At 32.5% G+C, this 21,495-nt stretch overlaps 1 long non-coding RNA gene across 1 annotated transcript; it reads right to left on the bottom strand.

Annotated features, from left to right (window-relative positions):
* Positions 1-863: 863 nt before the first annotated feature.
* On the bottom strand, positions 864-7,178 carry LOC143238376 (uncharacterized). Its single transcript, XR_013020553.1, has 3 exons — positions 6,914-7,178; positions 4,822-6,447; positions 864-1,386 (listed from the first exon to the last, which is right to left on the bottom strand). It is a non-coding gene; the product is annotated as an uncharacterized LOC143238376 (long non-coding RNA).
* Between the last annotated feature and the right edge of the window lie 14,317 nt (positions 7,179-21,495).

Below are 21,495 nucleotides of genomic sequence, written 5' to 3'. Positions count from 1 at the left end.
TATATCAAGTACTTATAAATCAGATGCAATCCACAACATTTACTTTCACTGCAATGTTTGGCAAGTTTGTTTGTGAGTTTCTTCAATGAAACATGGGTTTAGATCTTTGCAGTTTCAAAAATCTCACCTTTGATCCATTCTGTTACTTCTTTGCCTGCATATGATTTTTATTTCTATTTCTATTTGTTTTTTACTTTTGACATTTCAATTACTTTAAAAGTTTACAGAAATATGTCTGAATTCATTACACATTCAACAGTATATAATACTTGGATTTCCATTTGAATCTACTACACCTTTAGATACTACTTCCAAATTATTGTTTCCATGTAGATGTTAATATTGCTTCATCAGTCTTTGAACATCAGTAACAGATCTAACATGATGCAATTTTAACTATTCTTTTCTGATATAATTCTGAAATAATACCTTTCACCATTCAGTGGTTTAAGACTTTCAAATTTTATATAAACTGTTTTCCAAACAGTTTCAGCACTTTTAGTTTTTTAGGTTTACAATTTTAATAAAATACTTTCTATCTTAATGTCATTTTATTAATTATACCCAAGTATAAATCACTTAAAAGCTTCATTATACATTTTTCAATGTTTCAAAAGCCTATTCATTTCTACCACAAAGTAGGACTGCCAAGCTATACAGGCATAAGCTGTGACTATGAATCTAGTTTCCAGAATCTGATACACACAAAAATGTCTTTCCATAGCTTCTGTGAATTCTGATTTACAATAAAATTTTCAACTTGAAAAAGCCAGCAGGTTAATTTCAAAAGTTTGTATTTTTGATTGACAATATATATATATATATATATTCTCTTCTTTGCATTTATACTCTGGTTGACTTTGTTGGTATATCATTTGCATAGTTATAAGTAGGGAAAGCACTGTCATCAACTTTGCTACAGTCGATTACCCATCATGTTAACTTTGGAATCTATCTGTTGTGTAAATATAGCAACACTCCTTTTTAAACTAACAATAATTTCTTCACTCACATTAATTTTATTATTTCTACACACTCTTACAAGAACAGCACTTATAAAGAGAGCAAAACAAGTATTGCTTAAATGCCCAACTTAATTACCATTATTAGAAAACTATCACTACCCCAACCCCAAAGAATATTCCTGTTAATGAAACAATATTAAATTGTTTTAACCTACACTAAATATTAATTCAAATTTTAATTCGAGGATTGTTACAAAAACTACAAAACAGTATTTATAACAACTTCCATAACTTCAACAGAATGGATACTCATAAGTAAAAAATGCTGGGTATATGGACTCGTATAAATGACACAACTTCAAAATTAACACTTCTGTGGAACATCAGTTTTTGTTTGGACTTTTTCTTACCTTTATTGGCTCTGTAAGAAAACATAAACACAAAGTATCTTATTATCATCTTCATAAAATGTTATTATTAGACTAATTTTAGAATTTTTTCAAATTAAAATAATTTATTTCACACTAATTAATTTGTAATTCTGCATCTTATTTTATCTCTGCAATATGTCAATACAATAAAACAAAATTTCCATGTGAAATGTATAATTACAAAGGGTTTAGATTAACTTGAACCCTGTTATTTAAAACTGATCTTTACATTGTTCAGATAAGGGGATTTCAAATGGCAACAACATGTTAACTCTGCAGAAAGTTTTCAAAGTTCATAATTCAAGCTATAAGGATGTTCACAACAAGCATATGTAACAAATTTCATGTTTTTATCATTCCTAAGTAAAGTTATGGTGTTAAAACAGTTTATATGTATTTATTCATCCACCCTGTACTAACTATGAATATAACATACATGAATACAATGTATTTTCAGAGATTGCAACTTCATACTTATGTTTTGTGCTCAACTTGAAGGTTATAAGAATGTTCACCAATATTTTCTCAGCATGTATATTTGCCCAGTGAAAATGTTACCTTAATTCTATGTTAATTCTGGCTTAGATTATAGTCGTATGAAATATTGTCAACATGTGATATTTACTCATACTGAGCTATAGTATAAGAACATTTAGCCACCATGTGAAGTAAGAGCTGATTATAACACACGTTAAGTAACATTTATAAGACAGCTGTAATATACAGGTTATGTAATGTAGTTTACAGTCTTCTGGTACCTGATATCAATGTTAATAATGAGTTAGTATTGCAGTATTTGGTAATGTTGTACCCATTACTCAGCTTGATGTCACTTGTCCAGGTTACATGAACTGACATTTGTGTTTTATGTTGTGTGTCAATAAACAATTCCTGGAAATCCACAAAGTCTCCTTACTGAGTCTAGCTAATCAAGGCTAATGTAGACAATTTAGTGCTCAAATGAGAGCAGAGTGGAATCATTAACAAAACTGGGCAAGGTAGAGGTATTTTGTAACAGCTGATCCCAATGCTTCATAAATCAGAAACCTTCATTTTGATTAGTTTATTATTTTCATGACACTTGATCTCATCATAATTTCGATTAATTTACTGTTGAAAGAGCCAAAAATAGTAATAATTGGAAAAAACTAATATTTGTTTAATATTAATTTTGACTAATTAATTAGTTTATGTGGCATAAACTAATGTAGTTGCTGCTCATAGGTAATAGATTATACCACTTAAGTTGCCCACCTCCAGCCACTATCATATCCTAAACATTTAATTTCTTTAATATAATTGAATAGTAAAAATCAAATGCAAAATGTGATAGAAAACTGTCATATATTTTATATTACAAATACCCATGTTATAAAAACTAACCATGTAATTTTTTGTTCTTGTATATATTTCAGAATGATATGTCCACGATTTATTTATTTGATGAGATCTATTTACAATTTTGTTTAAATTCAAGAATAATACATACTTTATTTTTGGTTTATGCTAAGTCTAAAAAAACAGACAACAAACAATAAAAATGCATGTACAATGTTTCATAAGAAGTGTTGTACATCATGTATGTTGGTATGCCTTATAAATAAATTTGTTTTTTTACTCTGTAAGTCATGTTTTGAATTCTTACGTGCACATAAAAATTTCTTTCATTAGTAAGATGTACAAATATTTGATAAATGACTTTCAATGAACTACAGTAAGTACAAGATAAAGCATTTGGGCTATCATAATTTGAATCACATGTATAATACATATGGGAACCAACTCAATAGCATGGTTGAATAATAGATCTTGGCCTAGTTGTGGATAAGTTAATCAAGTCACTGAAGCATCGGTGTTATATTGCTAGCAGAAAAGCTAATAAAATTTTACAGCATATTTATAGATGTATTGATTGCGATACAAAAGAGGTGATTAGTTTTGTTATTACACAAACAGCAAATTCAGCCTCGCCTATAACAATGAATACAACTTTGCTCTCTTTATCTTAGAAAGTATATTGACTTATTGGAAATGGTTCAGAAGAAGACTTCTAGGCTGATTCCAGGAATGGAAGGGTTATCTTTTAGAATTAGATTAACATATCTTAAGTTATTTTCTATTGAATAAACTAGAGCATAAGATGACCTTGTTGAAATTTACAAAATTTCCCACATGGATTTGGTGAAAGGAAATACAGTCACAGGAAAAAAAGTCACTATTTTGGCTAAGAAAAAAAGATTTTATTTAAATACCATAAATAATTAAAGTAATAAAACAAAATATATTTTAAACCAGTTATTAACTGTCAATATTTGACTTCTACATATTGATAACACAAATTATGTGTGATGCCATCACACATACACTAGTGTACAAAAAAATGGAATACTTTAAAAAACATATTTTTAATAATAAATAACAGTTTGTTTAAATAATACTGAAGTTATTTTATTTTACCACTATAATGTCAACAATATTACGTTATTTTAATACATCGTTTTAGTTAGCAATCATTGTAGATCTAATTTATAAATTCTAGGTGTGCAAAAGAAATGAAACAAAATTTAATTATAGCTATAATCATGTTTTCACAAAATTCCCCATCTATGTCTAAATATACCTGACTTTTCTCCCTGGATTCATAGGACAAAGACATATGATTTCTTAGTGCTGTATTCTGAAGATAACAGTATGCAAGGACACAAGTTTAAAATTAAGCAAGCTCAGTCTACAAACAGAAGGCTCTAGTTAGAGCAGTTTTAATTGTTTTTTAAAAAGCCAATTGACTGACAGAATGAGCTTCCATAAAGACCAGCTTATGAGGGCAATCAACTGGAAGTTTCCCAAATCATAATGGGTGGGATTGAAGGGGTAAAATTTTACTTTTTATCAAAGCTGGCACACAAAGACAGCCCTGAAGCATAAAATGGTTCCTTTTTGTCCATATGTTTTTCTTTTCTTTCAATATTTCATAATTAGTTTGTATATGATTAAACGTATGTTGAAAATATTAAAATTTTCTGAGAGATAACTAATTATTTATATAATAGAGGGTAATGTTAGCTATTTACACTGCATGATAACTAACTGGTATTACTCTTTTACTATTACACTGTGTGTGTAATATTTGTTTAACCCTTAAAGGGTCACCATCATCAAAGGAGGAGGATGCCTACAACATTCCTGCTGTTTAAAGGTTAAACATTATTAGTCATTACATCAACACAATTTTTCCAACATCCTTTTCAGGAAAAGAATGGCTAGAAACTTCAAAAAAGTAGGAGAGAAAAGGGGTAAAAACAAGATAAGTATGTCAGTTATGGAACACAAAAGGTTTTTAATAACTTGTAGCTACCCTTCTAAGAAACGAAATGGTAACAAGAAATAGACTTATATGTACCTTTGATTATCAAACCCTTACTCACATATTTTTTGCTTTGAATGTAGACAAATCTTTCTTTATCCACAGTCTTTGTAACAGATTCAAATCATAATTTTTTGGAGTTCTTGAATTGATATATTTGAACAAAACTGACAACAAAAGAAGATCTAGCATCAACAAAATGTAACAAATATAAATTGACAGGCTGTGTCCATGTTTACATGTGAAAGCATGCAAATCAATGCTTATGTAATCAAATATTTATATATGTACATATATAATTGTTTACGTTAGTGTAAGACTGAGAGTAAAATTTATGAAAGTGCAACTTTTAGATTTAAAATACTAACTATATAACTACAAAACTGATGTATATAAATACAAGTTATACATCTATATCAAGAGGAATAAAACATTGTATCAGAACACAGAGATGACCAAAGCAACATACAGCAACAAAAGCATATGGTTATTAGCCTAGAAATAAATCCATCATATTAACCAGAAAAAATAACTTGGGATAATAATTTAAGTGGAAGCAATCATATTTATAGAAAACTTCACAATCTAATTAAAGTTAACAAGAAACACGTGTTTATTACCTTACTACTAATATTAATAATGTACTTCAATTCTTCTCTGCTTTTTAGCAAAATCTTCAATTACTAAGTTGTGAAAGTTTAACTGTAGATTTTAATATGACATAACTTGTAAATTTTAGTTTTCTTTTGACCTCGTGAATTGCTTGTGTAATTTTGTATTCAATTTAATGCCAAGAAACTTCATTGTACTGTGATGCTGGTGGTTGAAGTGTTTAAAATAGGTTCACACAGTTTAACTTTTCCATTATAAGCTTCCTGTAATTGATTAATTTGATGAAAATAATATCACAAACATGTTTTATTTCCCTCTTCAGAAATGTATGTAACAATAAACTGTGATGTAAATTTCAAAGAAACAAAGCCAAAACCATCACTATAGCCTTCCTTTAAAGACTGGAAAGCAATTTCTGAAAAAACGTGTTTTGTAAAGATAATTTTTTTAAATACAAAAGTTCCAAAAACACAATAAACCAAGACATTATTACTTATTTGCTGTAAGAATAATAAAAAAATCACCAAAGGAACATTTACAAGATATTTTAATATCAAACTGTCTTTTTTATATCTTTTCAAATCTTTTTCTAATAAGTCAAATTTTTCTAATATAAATCTTTTCAAATCTTAACTATTAAGTAAAACCAGTCACGTTATTTAGCCCACAATATTATCATATAATTTATCTGTAATAGAGTACAATTTTGCAAATAGATTTAAAAGGAACTTCAAATATTTCATGGAGACTACAAATTCAAGGGGTGCGTCATAGAATTAATGAAACCACTTCTTTTTTTTTCTGTATTGGTAACAATTACACAACCGAATGCATATATTCATTTGTAGAATTAGAAACTTGTTAGACCATTCAAAGCTAGTTTCGTTTGTAGATGGCATGGCTTAAGGCAATACTAAACTTAATCTCTGTGCAAAACAGAGAATAAAAGTTGCATTAGAGATTTTTTACATTTACTTTGATTGCAACCAATATACATCTGTATTTATGAATTCACTGTTGGAAGGACTGTGGCCGATCGATCTTCCTCTTCGTAATTTTTCCCTCACTTGTCCACCTAGTGTAGTATATCGAAAAACAGAGGACACTTGAGAAAAATGACTTGTATGAGTTTCCTCTTCTAATATTAAGTAAACAAGAATAGTTTGATAGGCTTACTGTTTGGTTTAATCAACTAATACATGGACATTACAAATCATTATAAATTAAATTTGATATACGATACATGTTTTATATAATCCTTAAATATTTGTTCATACAGAATAACATTTGCATGTTTAATATTATTTCCTTTATGTACTGAATTATTTGTCCTCTTAAGGCTAGATCTTGCTTCCTTGGAAACAAACCATATCAACAAAACATTTAATCATTTCGCTATTTTTCCTTACTTATTCATTGTGTTATAAATCACGTATTTCTTATGTATGTTCAACATGCGATCGATTATAGACTTAATAATTTTTTTCTCTCAAAACGATTACTTCAAGATGATTTTTGTTAAAACTTATGTATTTAATTACGTTGTGAAAGTTGACCATATCATTTTTCTCTGCACTTCTCTAAAGGACCCGGAATAGGGCACTCAATACTCAATTCGTAATCTGAAGGTCGCGGGTTCAAACTCCTGTCACACCAAACATGCTAGTCCTTTCAGCCGTGGAGGTGTTGTAACGTGGCGTTGGTAAACAGAATACCCCAAGAGTTGGTGGTAAGTAGTGACGACAAGCTGCCTTCCTTACAGTTTCACATTGCTAAACTAAAAACAGCTGGAGCAGATAGCCGCCGTGTAGCTTTGCGTGAAATTAAAAAAAAAAAAAAACTTCTCTAAATATTATTATCATAAAAAAAAATGAGGCACAACCAACAAAATATTTTTTTGTAAATAAGAACATTCGGGGAATCATTTATTGCCATCAAACAAATGCGTGTTAAAATCTTTTATATCATATTTCATCTTTATCTTCGTTCCCCGCTGGTACAGTAGTAAGTCTGTGGATTTACAATCCTAAAAGTAGCGGGTTCGCTTCCCCTCGCAGGACTCAGCAGATAGCACGATGTGGCTTTGCTGAAAGAGAAACACACTTTCGTGTTCGTGTTCGTCTCTGGTATATTCGTGTTATTTATTTTTTATAAGTAAAAAAAAAGAAGATATCTTTTATAATGCAGTCACATGCAAGTTGCTGAACGGTATTACGTGTTGGCCCTTTGTCTACTTATGCAAGGTCCTCAGTTTCTAGTGTTTTGCACTATAATTGTTTATTCCATTACATTGTTTGTTTGCTTATAAACTCAAAAAATACAGTAAGTTATCTTAGCTGTGCAATTCATCATTATTTGCTTATTTAAATAGTTTTATTGTTTGAGAAAAAAACACATTGCGCTAACCACTGTGTTCACCAAAAATATCAGAAACTGGTTATTAGCTGTGTGAGCCCTTATACTTATCGCCGAACCACCGGAGGGTCAGTACATTTTAAAATGATAACTATAAACACGAATTATTTCTAAACTATGTAAATTAGTATTTAATTTTGATCACGATAATATAAATAAACACTTAAGTTACCAAAAGCAAAAAAATAATTGTAAAATCTACGATATGAAAACGTGAACAGCTCCCAACATTGAAACAACTGTAATGACACGACACAAAACAGACACTTGTATTCCTTGGTCAAAGTATTTGAAGATCATGGACGGCACCCGAATGCCTACAGTATTGTTTATTTTTTTTATCGCAAATTTGCACGAATACAACAAACATACATTATATTGACAGAAACGGTTATGTTGCATTACGTTTATTTCAACCTTATTTGTTTTTGGATTTTAGTTTTTATATTATAAAATATTTATTAATTATTTTAGTATTTAGTTTGATAAGGGTCAGAAATGCACACTCACGCGATTATGAAAAAACATGCCTCTGACCAGAGTTAGTGTAAATAGTGAATATAACTGACACATGTTTATTAGCCTAGAAGTTAACCTATCACATTAACCAGAATTAAAACAGATAATGAACATAGCAATCATATGATTATTAGCCTAGAAACAGAGCTATGCCTAACGCCACTATGTTTCAAGGACGGAATAGAGGATGTATTATCACTGTTGTATTCAGAGCTTTGCGAACATTATAAGTTTCGTACATAAAAATTCAGAATTTCTAATGAATTATTTTTTTCTTAAAAAAAACTAATTCAATAAAGGAAGATTACTATGGAGTACTACGTGTTTTTTTTTCATTTCATCACGGCTCGTGGCCACGTGGTTAAGGCACTCGACTCGTAATCTGAGGGTCGCGGGTTCGAATCCCCCGTCACACCAAACATGCTCGCTCTCCCACCCGTGCGGGCGTCATAATGTGATGGTTAGTTCCATTATTCGTTGATAAAAGAGTAGCTCAAGAGTTGACTGGGGCTAGTGATGACGAGCTGCCTTCCCTTTAGTCTTACACTGTTAAATTAGGGACGGCTAGCGCAGAAAACTCTCGAGTAGCTTTGCGCGAAATTCAAAGAAGAAACAAAAGGACAATCATGACATGACATGCAAGATAACACAACAAATTAACATACAGACAAATATTAACTCTATATTTTACTTCTCTTGCCAGGTACCATTTAATTGATCAAACCAGACAATTTGAAAAAAAAAAAACTGTAAAGTATGAAGTAGTTAAGTAACACAATGTTAATAATAAAAATAAATTACAAACAACACTCTCTAAGTTGGTTAAACTTCTGCATCTGAATACATATCATAAGGCGGGTTCAATATATATATATATACTTATCGTATCGATTACTACGATGAGATACGCACCCCTAGAAACTCTGACATTATGTTCTACTTCCATAGTAACGTTATATTTCAATAGCTGTACTCCTGATGCTATACTGCCATCTATGAGCAGGTAACCTCAATGTTATCTTTGAACATCATAAAATAAAAAAAGTCTATGTATATATACAAAACAGTCAAACTAAAATTTTGTTGTCAACTTTCTTCACCCAAGTTTATTATTTACAATTTTCAATACAGCGCTCATCGATAGGCATTCCAACCAACACAAGTTAAATAAAATTACTTATTGTACGTGTATTCTTTATTTTAGATGGCCGCAAACTCGAATCAACCAATCTTACACCCAAAAGTTGCAAATTAGGTGCTTTTGTGCACAAACATCTTGCAGTGTTCGTTGCAAAATTCCACCTGTATGTTTCTAAAACAATGATTAAAAAATACATTCAGCTTTCACATACATTAGAAATTCTAGCAACCATTCTCATCTCTGTCACCTGAATATGTTCTAGGTATTTGAATATTAGGACTGAAATATCATACAAACATCTTGCCACCACAAATTACTCAATAGTTCAGAAGACAAGGGTTACAACTCTCCTTCCGATTAGTTTTTGAACTCACAGCAATCATCACCAGTTGTGCAAAATGGGTTTTCAAGGAACAGAATAAGTAATGTTAAAAATATAATAATAAGTCGGAAATTAATGTCTTAGGACAAAAATAGCATACTACTACTTTGCTTCAGAAAGGCGTCTGCTATCACTAGTGTCAGTATCCTGTAGAAACAAATAATTTTGTTTTGTATATGCCAATACCGAAGTTTTTAGTGAAGCACACTTTAGTGACTGAAATGCATAATTACGGTTCTCTGTTCACTTAAATCGAATTTCAGCTTCAGTCAGAGCAAAAAAAAGTGAAAAAATTTTGGAGAAATTTAAATGTTGGTAGGTCAATGAAAAACCAACTTAAAATGGAAACCGATCATTTTATCATGGGTTGGTGCCAATCTATGAATGCTCAGGAGAGGAATTTCCTACATCTTACTTCGTTTGGAAAATACTATTTCTAAGTTTCACCAGATATGAAAGTTATGATATATCAGATCAGTACACCCATAAAAATAGCAAATTCTACAGACAAATTCCTAGAATCACAATACTAATTTTTCATCGCCTACTTTATTTTGTGGTAATTTTAGGTTCACTGATTGTTTACAGGTATGCGTGGCTTCTCCCTAAACCAAAGATTTAAAAAGAAACATATTTATGGAGTTGAAATTAAACTGTTGACTGGGAGGCAGTAAAGACACTACTTTGTTTTATGGCCCGGCATGGCCACGTGGGTTAAGGTGTGTGACTCGTAATCCGAGGGTCGGGGGTTCGCATCCCCGTCGCGCCAAACATGCTTGCCCTTTTAGCCGTAGGGGCGTTGTAATGTGACGGTCAATCCCACTATTCGTTGGTAAAAGAATAACCCAATAGTTGGCGATTGGTGGTGATGACTAGCTGCCTTTCCTCTAGTCTTACACTGCTAAATTAGGGACGGCTAGCGCAGATAGCCCTCGAGTAGCTTTGCGCGAGATTCAAAACAAACAAACAAACTCTGTTTTATTGGGCCTGGCATGGCCAAGCGCGTAAGGCGTGCGACTCGTAATCCGAGGGTCGCGGGTTCGCGCCCGCGTCGCGTTAAACATGCTCGCCCTCCCAGCCGTGGGGGTGTATAATGTTACGGTCAATCCCACTATTCGTTGGTAAAAGAGTAGCCCAAGAGTTGGCGGTGGGTGGTGATGACTAGCTGCCTTCCCTCTAGTCTTACACTGCTAAATTAGGGACGGCTAGCACAGATAGCCCTCGTGTAGCTTTGTGCGAAATTCCAAAACAAACAAACAAAACTGTTTTATTGTGTAGCACAAATCTACACTATAGGTTTTCTATATTCTGTGAACTGCAAATACAAAGCCTGAATTTTAGCATCAAAAGATCTTAGAGTACAACTGAGTTAACATGAAGTTGAAAAAGAAACTGAACATTAAACGCAGTAAAATCAATGTTTATTTAAAAGTAAAGCAACAACCGAAACAACGTCTAAAAATTATCTAATGAGATCTTGAAGAAGGGTTTTAAAGAAAGTTTGATGAAGCTGTAAAGCTATTTCGTATAAATTCTTTTCATATTCTGCAAAAGACTGAAAAAAATATGACATTATATACATAGAAACAATAATGTTATCTTTTTCAGAGTACAGATGCTTCCCACATCATTAGTTGTCCTAAATGAAAGTAGAGAGAATTTAACCTTCAGGCGTTTTCATACGTAAACACAGCACTCATGGGGAAGTTACTAGAAAACCAAAGTTATATCTTCACGAATATCTTCAATGAAGGATGTTCAAAAATACCTATGGTACTCTTTCATTGGCTAACTAACACACACAATAAGGTCATTACTGCACAAAATAGATTTCCTGTGTGTGACAGTCTACAAGAGCTCTAAAGATATATCTGGGAAAGTTTCACAGTTTTGGTAAACTAAAATACTTCAATTTCTATTCTAAAAGAGGAGGTAAAAGAATAGTACTTACAGACATCAAACAGATATAGGTTGACCTTAAATGTTTAAAATCATTCCATAATATACTTTTTATCAAAACTCTAGTTCGAATGGTTAATACAATTACTTGTCAGAAACTCGTATAACTCAGAAAACCGTAAATGTACAAAACTTTAAAATTATACTTTAAAGACAAAAGCTTGTAAAGCAAAGGAAATCAATGAATTTAATATTCAAAATAAATATCGTGCTAGACCATAATGTTTCTTTAATCTTGTTCTTATTTCGTGTGCTGTAGACTTTATGTCAGAAGTGTTAAAATACGCCTGAAGTTCAATGTTTTCTGCAATTCAATATCCAGGAAAGTGTTCATCCAATGTCACAACTAATAAGTTGGGCTGAATGACAAGAATCATGCAGTAAACTAGCTTTAAAGGTTTGGTTTGAACGCTCAAAGATGACAAAGCATGGAAACCAATAGGCCAAATATTCTGCGTAAAAAATAATACTATGTACCAAATATTTTTACATTATTTTAGCAGGTTTGTATAAAAATAATGTTTTCCCTCCAACAAGTCATTACACATGTATAACAGTCTATATCAGAACCACACTTTGATATTTTATGGCGTCATGCAGTTAATGTGATGCCACAAAAATGTGAAGAGTTTTGAATATATTATGTAACATCACTTTCTGATGCAAAATATTCGTATATTCAAACTCCTAATTTATGATTTTCAAAATGGAAATATCATTTGAACTTAAATGGAAGTGGAAAAGAAAGGAATACAGATGGGCTTGGACCATCATGACTATTAAGACAGACACCTTCAACAAGTCATATCTCAGCTGTATAGTAAGCACAGTATGATTTCTTGTGATAGACGAGAATCCACAAACATAACAATCAGTAGCAAATGCTATCCAGACATTCCAGACAACAGTACACAACACAATCAAGAAGGATTTCTCCATGGAAAAGTAATAAAATCATGTTTGTAGAAGTTGCTATCATGACATACCCTTTAAATCATCACATCCTCATGTGGCTGGAGAATGAAATAAGTATTTATACAATTTCATATGAAAACATAACACCCATATTACTAAATTCAGCACCTGTGGACTGATTTCTTGCCTCAGTTGGATGCTTTGAGTAACGTTCTAACTTCTTATACTTCATTTCTGGACCTTTGACTGTGTTTACACCCTTATACCGATGGTAGTTGTCATTTTCTCAGTTACTATAATCATAAGTGGTTTTGTAGTTGTAATAACAGTGAAAACAATTACTACTGCTCTCGGGGTAGAGTACAAAGGTGGCAGAATGATCTTTCATTATTATAGACCGTGTATTCTAAATGTAGTGCTGGGAAGGTTCTGTTAACGACTTTTCTTTACAAAGAAATTCACGAGGAAGTATTCGTAGCTTTTCTCTCATTAATCACACTTTATCATAGTACTGGACTTGGTTTTAGTTTTATCCTTTACATCCTGAGGTGATGAATCTACCGTTGGCTTAATGGACTGGATGACTGATATGCTGTTTTCTAAACACTTAATTGTTGAGGATAACTACTGGCGAGAATCTAAGTGGTGACATCTGATGTTTGAGAGTGCATAACGCTAATTCTTCTGTGGTCGCTCCTAAATCGCCCCCCCCCGTTAGTACAGCGGTATGTCTCCGGATTTACAACGCTAAAATCAGGGGTTCGATTCCCCTCGGTGGGCTGAGCAGATAGCCCTTTGTGGCTTTGCTATACGAAAAACACACACACACAAACTCTGCTAAATCCTGCATTTAAGATGTATCTTTGAACTATTTGTTTTCATCCATTAGTTTTTATGACATAAATGTAAAGTCAACTCATAAAGTGGTTGATAATGTTAGAAACTTTAAAACACCAGAAAGTCAAACAAGAAGTTTTTACCAATAATTTCTTTCATCTTTATTTCACAGGAGACAAGATCTTTATAAGAACTAACGGAATAAATTATTAGTTTACTATTTGAAAAAAAATAGCTATAAGTATTAATAATTTTATTTTAAATAGCAAACGAAAAGATTTAAAATTTAGAGTCAAAATAATTCTGATTGGACAGAAGAACTTGTCCAAATGTGTCAATTAAAGTTGCAATATCACAGTTATAAAATACCGTTATTGATATAACGAGCCATCTGATGTATGGCATAAAGCGTACTGTAATAACTGATATACCGTGCAATATCACAGTTATAAAATACCGTGTAAAAAGTTTGAAAATGAGCTGACAAAGTGAAGCTCTGTTTCTATATACGTACATGGGTTAGTATAGAGTCAATACTACCTGCAGTCAGATCGTTCAATGCATGTCTCATCAGATCTTGATGTTACCAAGATATATAGCTCTGTTATCCAAGGTCTTTATAGTCAAGATAGTATACCACTGCTATTCTATAATCTTGCCACATTCCATCAACAATCATTTAGTTTTGTAAAAAACAGATATTATGTCTTGTAGAAAAGAAATGACGAAACATGATTGCAGAGTTGGATACCTACCCTACTAATTCAACTCAATCAATACTCTCTGACATTAGCCTAATTCATCAGTACCAATACTCCGAGTTTCTTAACTTACAAACCAAGCATAGAGACAACCTGTTACAGCAGGAACATGAAAATTTTATTTCTTACCTCTAGCATTAATACACATTTTGCATTTTCACACACTGTAACTGCACTTTGTACAGGAATAATGTGAAGAAAATATTCCAATCTGCAAAACTCAACATATTCCAACACAACAAAACAAACTGATTTACAACTTACACTTTTTTATATCATTTGGTACTGTTTGTAAACTCCATTTTCCACAGATAATTTCATCTAATGCACTCAAATATCAGTTTGAAAAAAATATGAACTATATTTGGACGCTGCTCTCAAAACATAGTTCCTACTGTATTTTCTTTCAAGTATGGTTGAGCTTAGTTATAACTATTATTCGTTTCCACAAAATTTATTACCTGCCAAATGTTTAAACATCAAATATGAAATCTTCTTTCAATTACACTTAAAAAGCAAGAAGCCTGTTGGTTCTTCACATAATTCTCCACAGGCCAGAAGTCACAATTATCTTCATAACTCGAGGTATTAACATTCATATCAAATTTTTGCATTCTCTTTCAAATGTTGCTCACAGGTTATTTTCTCATTAATTAAATCATTTTGTGTTATACAACATTAATGAATAACGATGTATAAAGCTTCTTTTATGTGTACAATATATCATACAAATATACATTTTGTTCAACAGTTTATTATACTAACCAGCTTTGGTTACTTTTTTAACTACACATTGGCTATTATAGTTTAGTAATATGTCATTCTATGTGAGGAGTGAAATTTCCATCAATGATTTATCGACCAAACAGTTGACCTAGCTTGGAATTACCAAAATACTCTCCACTCACTTTGTCAGACTAAACCATCTGCTGACTCACAAAACAAGGATTGTCCTACTCCTTCAATCCCAACTGTTAATAATAAAGAAGACGTCACACACTGTTGTCTATACGTTGTCTGGTGAACATCACTTGATAGCTTGAAAAGTAATGACCACTACTCCTTTTCAGTCACTAACTGTAGTACTTGAGTATTAGTCCACGAATTTTGATGGATACTACTATCTAATAGTTTAAAAAACAAGGGATATATATCCCTTTCTGCCGTTTTTTCTCAAACAATGGTTTGGGCTGCAGCGAATCTAAGCTGTAATGATTTCACCTTCATCTCTTCAAGTACTTTCTCATCTGCCATTCTTATCAGTGTTGCTGTTTATTCACCAACTTAAATATTATACATTAAACTATTAAAACAATAATAAACTGGATTCACGTATGTATTTAACTGTAAATTGTCGTAGTTAATTAGCATGATTTAGTGATTAAAACAGCAAATACGTCGTTTGCATGGTGTTTTTGACCTAAAATTAATAAGACGTTTTTTTCAACATTTGACTTTCATGACAGCCACCCTACTAATTGAAATAAACCAAATACTCTCTAACATTAACCAAATTTAAACAAGAGTTTGTTATGATATTTTACATTTTAAAATATTCACTCTATCTAAGGTTTATAAAAATATTACTCCTTCGTTTAGAGTGTACGAGAAACAAAATATGTTAATTTTTTTAGAAAAGTAGATACTCATAGGTTTTTCTTTATTCAAAGTGTTTTTAATATAAGCTTTCTCAACGCACTAGTTCGACGAGTAGCTCAGTGACAAGTCTGTATACTTACGACACTAAAATTCGGGTTTTGATAGCTGTGGTAAAATAAGCACAGTAGCCCTTTGTGTAGCTTTGCCTTTGACAACAACAAGATAAGTAATCATATATTATTATCTGAATTACGCTGTATTCTTTTACAACCGTAATTTAGGAACGAAACCACATGACTTGTATCTAGATGACTATAAACTTTAATTGGAGATGGAAAACATAGTAAACTAGTAATAAAAAAGCCAGAAAAAAGACATAAGAAAGTCTCCCGCGGGTACAGCGGTAAGTCTACGGATTTACAACACTAAAATCAGCGGTTTGATTCCCCTCGATGGACTCAGCAGTTATCCAGATATACGAGAATAGTGGTAAATAAATATGAGTATTTAATTAATTCCACATATATTGGTAAATAAAATAATATTAAATAAAATTTCAGTATTTACAAGAGAAGTCGAGTTAAAGGGTTTGTTACAGTTTCAATTGTAAAGAACAAACAAACAAACTTATTATACCTAATTAATCTTATGTTGGAATAACGTGTACTTTGCCTTAAATTCACAAATTAAATTACGTTGATAATCTAATAGTTTAAAATATTAGCATTTATGGTGATAAGCCGTCAAATATTATAGTAAAATGTTTCAAGAATCTTTCTGTTAAAACTAGTTTCGAATTTTCAATTATTTGAGAAAGTTTAAATTCAGTTATGATGTGCAGAAAACTAGGGGCAATTTTGTGCAAATTAGTATAGTACATTTATATCTAAGCTTTTATGTGATGTTTTTGTAGTTAAACATTCGCATTTTGTTTTATTAGTTTTATGTACAGTACTGTACAAATGTGTTCGGTTTAAATTGTTTTGAATTTCACGCAAAGCTACACGACGGCTATCTGCGCTAGCCGTCCCCGATTTGGCAGTGTAAAACTAAAGGGAAGGCAGTTAGTCATCATCATTCACCGCGAACTGGTTAGCTCTTCTTTATCCAACGAATAGTGTGATTGACCAAAATACTATTAAGCCCCACGGCTAAAAGGCAGAACATGTTTGGTGTAACAGGGATTCGAACTCGCGACCCTCAGATTATAAGTTAAGTACTTTAACCCCCCCCCCCATGCTGGGGCCGAAGTTTTAGGACAAAGTCGAAAATTGATTTCAGGTTACTTTCAAAGAACAAAAGTAAATAACAGGTGATGCATCAAACTTTTATTAGTCTACATATTCAGTACAACACAAACTAAGTAGAAGTGCTTGAGTTCAGCAAACAGTTAATATTATTTTGTTTAATAACTGTAGACAGTTTTTCAGGCATTGTTGAAACATATTCAATCAAAGTGCCCTTTAGGACTGACCCGACATGGCCAGGAGGTTAGGGCGCTCGACTCGTAACCAGGGTTGCGGGTTCGAATCCCCGTCACACTAAATATGCTCACCCTTTCAGCCGTGGAGACATTATAAGGTGACGGTCAATCCCACTATTCGTTGGTAAATTGGCGGCGGGTGGTAATCACTAGTTGCCTTCCCACTAGTCTTGCACGGTTAAATTTAGGGATGGCAAATAACTCTCGTGTAGTTTTGCGGGTAATTCAAGACAAAGAAACCTTTAGTATTTTACTCCAGAGTCTCTAGTACATTCCCATAAAGTTTTTTGTAAGTAACTTTTGATTTATCAAATTTTTCATCTATCAGATCCAAGATCTGGTCAATTGGGTTGGAATCGGATCTTTTTTTTTTTTGGGGGGGGGTATTGCATCAGTTGAATGACGCCAGCAGCTTCTTTCTTATCTAAGTAATTTTTTCATAGGTTGGATGAGTGTTTGATGTCATTCTCTTTTTGGTAGTAGAATCCTTTACCAAACCACTGGGAATCAATAACAGAATAGTATGTGATGGTACTTGTGCTGGTCCATTATTCCATATATCTTGCAAATACTTCTTGTCACCTTAGAAAACAAACACTACCGAAACTACCCCCCCTCTATGCTTTATGGTAGGTGTTAAGTATTGGGGTAAGTACTTTCACTTTTCTTCCACCTTGCGTACAACCTATGCTATGAAACAAGTATTTCAAACTTGAACTCAGTCATCCATAATATCTTTTTCCAGTCATCAACAATCCACTTTTTCGTACTTTTAGCAAATATCTCTTGAGAATATCTGGAGATGGAAGTAAAGGTTTTTAACTTCTACACTACCAAATATTTCATTTTCGTTGAGTATTTTTGATACTATTTAACTGGACACTTTTCTGTCATTTGGTGCATGGTTGTTTATCTCATGCTTGAAATCAGTGTCAGTCTTCCTTTCGATCCAGCAGGCAGTAAAAACAAAGATATTTATCATCAGTATCATTGAATTTAGGTGTTCTATTTCTTCCTTTCCTATTTTCAAATTTATTTGTTTCATTCTCACGACCTAGAGTGCAATTGATAGTATTTGTTGAGCATTTCAAGTCTGCAGTAATTTCTTGAAAAGTCCAACCAACATTACGTAAAGCTTTTACACAAACTCTGTGTTCTACTGACAATTCTCTATGATTTTTTGGGACGTGGTATGAAAATTAAACTTAGTATATAGTGTTAAATATTATTTTTATCCAGATTAATTTGTGGAGTTCCACTGAATTGATTTCTTCTAGTATATGCTGGTAGAATATGCTAGCTCCTTGCTAACTTTTTTCTATATAGTTAAGACATCATGAGGTACCATGACAGTTATTTCAGATCCTAAAGTTAATCAGTATGTTCATTGAAGCAGAACTCTTATGAGATGTCTTTGATACAAGTATATGGAAATTATAAAGAATGATAACTATTCTCACCTTGAATCATTAAATTTTTAACAGGGGTCAGAGAAGCATTACCATAGTATTGGAACTTACCATAATCTTGGTACATATGGTCAGTATTCTTATTCGGAATATTTTAAAACTCGTATGACTTAGCCAGAGAGATGATAAATCATAATAGTTGTTGAACATTGTTTGATCTCTATGTGTTACTATTTTGCATTTTTGAAGTTAAAAATTATTTAATATACTCATATCATAATTACGAAAAAGTGACTTAAGTTTCATTGACAACTAGGACAATACAAAAAATAAGATGTCCAACATAATTATTACATTTCTCGTTTTTCGTGTACATATTTATTTATTATGGACAGGTGGGTTAAAGCGTTCGACTCGTAATCTGAGGGTCGCGGGTTCAAATCCCGGTCGCACCAAACATGCTCGCTTTATCAACCGTGGAGGCGTTATAATGTGATAGTCAATCCTACTATTCGTTGGTAAAAGACTAGCCCAAGAGTTGGTGGTGGAAGGTGGTGACTAGTTGCTTTCCCTCTAGTCTTACATTGCTAAATTAGGGACGGTTAGCGCAGATAGCCCTCGTGTAGCTTTACGCGAAATTAAACAAAACAACTTATTTATTGTTATAAAAGTAACTAAAATGTTAAAAGTACAAACTAATTGGGTTAGACAAGTTATATGAGGTAGGATAATAAAAAGTAAAAATTATCATACATTACCTCATTAAATAACGTAACTTAAGCTATGAATTTACTGAGTGGTTGATTTGCACCTTGTATGGGAAGATTGTTATTTAGGTACAGTTTTTATTTTTCAATGTACACATTAAAATTTACTTTTTAAAAGTGCAGTAAAGCTACAAATAAATTAAGTTAAAAACAGACTTAAATTGTTGTGAGCCATAAGCAATTTAGGCTAAAAATGTAGTTTCCTCTTACAATACGCAGTCATTCTAGGTAATTTAAATATATTTTGTATTTTTATGATGGGTGTAAAGTCTAGAATCGACTGAATTCATATAGAGTTAAGGCAAAGAAAATAATACATAAAATGCAAGTTGAAGTGAAAAGAAAATACATTTGTTATCTATTTAGGATATTTTAAAGGTTACGCAAACCAAAATTTTAACTTTAATATGAAAATCGTTTTACTCTCGGAGCAGTCAACCCCGCGACTCTATGTGTTCATGGACAAAACAACGAGTTAAAAATGAGATTCTTTGTGTAAAGAATGACAATGTTTACTAAAAACTTGTCATATTTCGTACCATATTTAACAGTATAGCATGCATACTCTCATTATTACTTAATAGTTAATGGTCAGTGTAATCCAATGACTCGATATGGGAAGAATTAATGTCTATATTCCTGTATCTGTTGCGGCATTAAGTTGCTAAGTATATGGGCATTATATAAACCAATCTGACACAAAGTATGAGCCTCCCCACAGTCAGTGATCAGACAGTAAATAGTTGAAAGAGGTGCTCCTTCCGTTATTTTCATGGTTCTTTTGGAACTAAGACTCCAATTGCAGTGGTGGTACAGTAATGGAAAGTGGGCCACATAAAGTTTGCTGATCCACTGGACACCATGACTGTTGTACTATGCTGTCTTACACCATTTGCTATGGTGGTGCTGGTGAAGTGACATTTTAGTGCTTTAGGGGTCTTAACACGTTCTATTGCTGCAGTTAGCTATATCCACTGGCTGACTCGTTTGCTCCATTGCATTACCACATCAAAATGTGTCGCCACTGAAACTGCCTCAGACGAGATGTTTCTCTCTTTCTATTAGTACTATGGAGGTTTACTCGGTAATCCCTCGGTAAAAATTTCAATTAACAATATTCAGCTGACATAGTTAGTAACATTCTAATAAATCTCTTTATATCTCCTTTATAAGCAGCCACGTTTTCTTGGGGTCCTTGATTTTGAGCTTTGAACTCAGCCTTCTCTATTGTTTGGCTCACCATATAGTCGTACGTTTAGCATAACTTGCAAACACTTGAGTGCCATTCATAAAGCCGTACATCTTTCAAATGATTTAAAGCATCAAAAACTGGTTATAATAAACTTTGGACTGGGCATTCCACAACCTTATATGTTGAAACTTAGAGAAGATAAAAGGTACTAATTTAAATTAGCATTTATTTATTGTTATAAAGCCAGTTATAGTTCACTAACATTTAATATTATTGAGAATCAAGTGGAAGTGCTACTTATTACTTGCAAGCAAAACCAAAGATTTTCATGTTTGATGTCAACTAGTATATTGACAACATTATTTTTCAATAATTTAATAACATACCATTATTAAAGACTGGGACAGTTGTGACGTGTTACATAGTTGTGAAGCGTCACTAGTTAGATGACTAGGCATTTGGCTATCGATATTTCAAATTATCGAATTTAACGTCAGGGCTGACGATGCCGACAGTTGCCGGGTGTTCTATCACATGAATAGAAGAAAGTCATAGTTACGCCCACCATTTACCCACGCTTGGTTGGATTTCTTTACTTTGACATTCAGAACACTGGGGAGAAATCACATTGTGTCAGCACTGTCCAACGACCATCGTAATGTTTTGTTTTAATTAGACAGTTGGCTGTTAGTTGCTGGCCTTCTTGTTGCATTCCCTCTAAGCAACAACTCGCCTGAAAAGTTT

Source organism: Tachypleus tridentatus, chromosome 13, assembly GCF_004210375.1.
Source record: "Tachypleus tridentatus isolate NWPU-2018 chromosome 13, ASM421037v1, whole genome shotgun sequence".
NCBI lineage: Eukaryota > Metazoa > Arthropoda > Merostomata > Xiphosura > Limulidae > Tachypleus > Tachypleus tridentatus.
Note: the sequence above shows the minus strand (reverse complement) of the source record. Positions and strands in the feature narration are given on the sequence as shown.